The 5,000-nt window shown below is 53.6% G+C and overlaps 1 non-coding gene across 1 annotated transcript in view; it reads left to right on the forward strand.

Annotated features, from left to right (window-relative positions):
- The first annotated feature begins 3,539 nt into the window (after nt 1-3,539).
- Nucleotides 3,540-5,000, forward strand: part of LOC126435210 (small subunit ribosomal RNA) — a 1,910-nt gene continuing 449 nt past the window's right edge. Inside the window, exon 1 of the ribosomal RNA XR_007579767.1 lies at nt 3,540-5,000. This exon is cut by the window's right edge and continues 449 nt beyond it. This is a non-coding gene — a ribosomal RNA (small subunit ribosomal RNA).

The raw sequence follows: 5,000 nt of genomic DNA on the forward strand, positions 1-5,000 counted from the left end.
CTTATCACGCACTACTCTCCGCCTGTAACACGCACACAGACAATATGTAAGCACCAGCATGGAACAACACCCAGTGCATCCTCTCCGCCACATGAGACAATCCACACTGTCATAACCAGACTGGGAGGTCCACTCAGAAAACGGAATATCCCACCCCCCCGACAACCACCATTGCTCAGCTAAGCCACCAACACCCACACATGTCCTACACAGGGGTGCACCCAACATCACAATACTGCCTCCTCTCACAGCACACAAACAATGGCAGGAATGAAAGACACAGGTCTGCCACAAGCATGGAATCGGAGCGCCGCCTGTCATGAGCCAAAGGTGCATCCTGACGTGGCAAATCAGATGATGCCGCAGGCATCCACTTACTATAATCACAATCAACAAACCGACCGGCCGCCCCCCCCCCCCCCCCCCATTACACCTTTCCATACAACAATGTGTACCTTAACCTAAACTATACTGTACCTTAACCTAAACTATACTGTACCTTAACCTAAACTATACTGTACCTTAACCTAAACTATACTGTACCTTAACCTAAACTATACTGTACCTTAACCTAAACTATACTGTACCTTAACCTAAACTATACTGTACCTTAACCTAACCTATACGGTACCTCAACCTAACCTATATTGTGCCTCAACCTAACCTATGTTGCGCCTTAACCTAACCTATGTTGCGCCTTAACCTAACCTATGTTGCGCCTTAACCTAACCTATGTTGCGCCTTAACCTAACCTATGTTGCGCCTTAACCTAACCTATGTTGCGCCTTAACCTAACCTATGTTGCGCCTTAACCTAACCTATGTTGCGCCTTAACCTAACCTATGTTGCGCCTTAACCTAACCTATGTTGCGCCTTAACCTAACCTATGTTGCGCCTTAACCTAACCTATGTTGCGCCTTAACCTAACCTATGTTGCGCCTTAACCTAACCTATGTTGCGCCTTAACCTAACCTATGTTGCGCCTTAACCTAACCTATGTTGCGCCTTAACCTAACCTATGTTGCGCCTTAACCTAACCTATGTTGCGCCTTAACCTAACCTATGTTGCGCCTTAACCTAACCTATGTTGCGCCTTAACCTAACCTATGTTGCGCCTTAACCTAACCTATGTTGCGCCTTAACCTAACCTATGTTGCGCCTTAACCTAACCTATGTTGCGCCTTAACCCAACCTATGTTGCGCCTTAACCCAACCTATGTTGCGCCTTAACCCAACCTATGTTGCGCCTTAACCCAACCTATGTTGCGCCTTAACCCAACCTATGTTGCGCCTTAACCCAACCTATGTTGCGCCTTAACCCAACCTATGTTGCGCCTTAACCCAACCTATGTTGCGCCTTAACCCAACCTATGTTGCGCCTTAACCCAACCTATGTTGGGCCTTAACCCAACCTATGTTGGGCCTTAACCCAACACACGTTGGGCCTTAACCCAACACACGTTGGGCCTTAACCCAACACACGTTGGGCCTTAACCCAACACACGTTGGGCCTTAACCCAACACACGTTGGGCCTTAACCCAACACACGTTGGGCCTTAACCCAACACACGTTGGGCCTTAACCCAACACACGTTGGGCCTTAACCCAACACACGTTGGGCCTTAACCCAACACACGTTGGGCCTTAACCCAACACACGTTGGGCCTTAACCCAACACACGTTGGGCCTTAACCCAACACACGTTGGGCCTTAACCCAACACACGTTGGGCCTTAACCCAACACACGTTGGGCCTTAACCCAACACACGTTGGGCCTTAACCCAACACACGTTGGGCCTTAACCCAACACACGTTGGGCCTTAACCTGCTCTGTAATTGTCATACGACGCGTTAAATTAGTGTAGTGTTGCCTAACTGCAACCCCCGCAATATAGTTTGCTACTCGCACTGCCCGGTCCCCAGTGTATCGCTTCATGTTAAACACCTTGCAGCTATACACTGTAATGTGGATGGCAGCAGGACGTACATGCTCAATGCCCTTTGCAGTTGTTCATTGGCATTTGCAGTTGTTCATTGGCATTCGCATGGCGAAGCACTTAGCCTACGCTGTGGTACGGCCTGTGTCAACTGTCCGCTGATGTTGTACGTCCAAATCACACACTGTACTGCACATTGGTCCTCATGTACTGAATGATACATCGTGGTACATGTGACCGTACAACGACTGCGCCAACAACGGCGAACCATGCGGTCCAAATGTTGTGCACTCAGCTACGTGTCGTCTCCCTATAAGAGCTGGATTGCAGTGTGGTATGCCCTGGATGGCGATCAGCATGAGCCGTCTGTTGATGTAGTGGCGCGTGTTGTCAGACGTAGTCGTCTCTTCTCACACACCGTGATAGCATGGTGCACTGCGTTCCACATCTGCGACATGCGACAGAGGCCGGTTGACAGTCGTTCGCGCAATGGACATCGCATACGTACGGGGGCCACCTTCCACGTGTTCGCGAAGCGTGCACATGTTGTTGCGTGTATGTGGGCAGACATAGTGTGTCGTGACACCTGACACAGGCATGCAACAATCGTTGAATTTGCAAATGGCGATGGACGCCTACGTTTGCTGGTGACGTTACGCAAATGAACAACTGGTAAACCGTTGTGGTGCGGTTGTTCTCGCTAGAGGTGAATCAGTGATGGCGACGATCGGTTGAGCTACCAACCGGTTGTTCCAGCGATACCCACCATGCCCACGAACGTGAATGGCATCTGGGTGTGAAGCGATACGCGGCGGTGGCTGGGTGGGACCGTCCCCGGCCGGTGAGGGGGGGCCTCCCGGCGTGCTGGCCGCGCGGTGCGTGGGCGCACGCGCTACAGCCGGCTGGTGGGGGCGGCCAGTGGCAGGCGCGCCGGCCGACGGAGGCGGCAGGCGGCGCAGCTGCGCGCCGGCGCACCCTGCACGCGGCGCCGTGCGGCCAAAGTAGGTCCTCGCGGGCCCGGTGCGAAGCGCGGTGGACATCTGCAGTGTGCTGGTCCGATTGAGGACTGTGTGCGCTGAGGATGCGCCGCCGCCCGGCGCTCGGCGCCGCGACGCCGTCTGCTGCTCGGTCGCCTCTGCGGTTCTCGCAGGTGGTTTGTATCGCAGCTGTGCGGACGTGTTGGCGCGTGCGCTGTGCTGGGAGAGTTCGCTTCGGCACCCAAGTGGGGCTTTTGTCCTTCTGTGGCGCTGGCGTTGGAGCTGCCGGTCACCGTAGGTGGCGCGTGTTGTCTCCCGCCGGCAATGCCACGACAGCACGCTCCCGGGCCTCTGTCGGCAGCGGCAAGCTCAGTTGGGAGCACGGGTGGTCGCACCTAAAGCGTCTACTCGCCAAACCCCGGGCGATTGCGCCTCTCTCGAACCCGACCAAGTACTTAGGACGGCGCTGCGCGCCGCCGGGACCTGAGAGGGTTTCGAGGTGTATGGTGCAGGGGAGCTCAGCCTCCTCCTGTTTGCAGAATAATTGAGCGGACGCTTGCGTGTTCGCGCGGGCCCCCGGGACACACTCCCGGGCGGCCGGCTGCTCAGCTCTAGTTGACGCAGCTCCCTGGTTGATCCTGCCAGTAGTCATATGCTTGTCTCAAAGATTAAGCCATGCATGTCTCAGTACAAGCCGCATTAAGGTGAAACCGCGAATGGCTCATTAAATCAGTTATGGTTCCTTAGATCGTACCCACGTTACTTGGATAACTGTGGTAATTCTAGAGCTAATACATGCAAACAGAGTCCCGACCAGAGATGGAAGGGACGCTTTTATTAGATCAAAACCAATCGGTCGGCTCGTCCGGTCCGTTTGCCTTGGTGACTCTGAATAACTTTGGGCTGATCGCACGGTCCTCGTACCGGCGACGCATCTTTCAAATGTCTGCCTTATCAACTGTCGATGGTAGGTTCTGCGCCTACCATGGTTGTAACGGGTAACGGGGAATCAGGGTTCGATTCCGGAGAGGGAGCCTGAGAAACGGCTACCACATCCAAGGAAGGCAGCAGGCGCGCAAATTACCCACTCCCGGCACGGGGAGGTAGTGACGAAAAATAACGATACGGGACTCATCCGAGGCCCCGTAATCGGAATGAGTACACTTTAAATCCTTTAACGAGTATCTATTGGAGGGCAAGTCTGGTGCCAGCAGCCGCGGTAATTCCAGCTCCAATAGCGTATATTAAAGTTGTTGCGGTTAAAAAGCTCGTAGTTGGATTTGTGTCCCACGCTGTTGGTTCACCGCCCGTCGGTGTTTAACTGGCATGTATCGTGGGACGTCCTGCCGGTGGGGCGAGCTGAAGGCGTGCGACGCGCCTCGTGCGTGCTCGTGCGTCCCGAGGCGGACCCCGTTGCAATCCTACCAGGGTGCTCTTGAGTGAGTGTCTCGGTGGGCCGGCACGTTTACTTTGAACAAATTAGAGTGCTTAAAGCAGGCAAGCCCGCCTGAATACTGTGTGCATGGAATAATGGAATAGGACCTCGGTTCTATTTTGTTGGTTTTCGGAACCCGAGGTAATGATTAATAGGGACAGGCGGGGGCATTCGTATTGCGACGTTAGAGGTGAAATTCTTGGATCGTCGCAAGACGAACAGAAGCGAAAGCATTTGCCAAGTATGTTTTCATTAATCAAGAACGAAAGTTAGAGGTTCGAAGGCGATCAGATACCGCCCTAGTTCTAACCATAAACGATGCCAGCCAGCGATCCGCCGCAGTTCCTCCGATGACTCGGCGGGCAGCCTCCGGGAAACCAAAGCTTTTGGGTTCCGGGGGAAGTATGGTTGCAAAGCTGAAACTTAAAGGAATTGACGGAAGGGCACCACCAGGAGTGGAGCCTGCGGCTTAATTTGACTCAACACGGGAAACCTCACCAGGCCCGGACACCGGAAGGATTGACAGATTGATAGCTCTTTCTTGATTCGGTGGGTGGTGGTGCATGGCCGTTCTTAGTTGGTGGAGCGATTTGTCTGGTTAATTCCGATAACGAACGAGACTCTAGCCTGCTAACTAGTCGCGTGACATCC

The sequence above is a fragment of the Schistocerca serialis genome, unplaced genomic scaffold, assembly GCF_023864345.2.
Source record: "Schistocerca serialis cubense isolate TAMUIC-IGC-003099 unplaced genomic scaffold, iqSchSeri2.2 HiC_scaffold_1198, whole genome shotgun sequence".
NCBI classification, from domain to species: Eukaryota; Metazoa; Arthropoda; class Insecta; order Orthoptera; family Acrididae; genus Schistocerca; species Schistocerca serialis.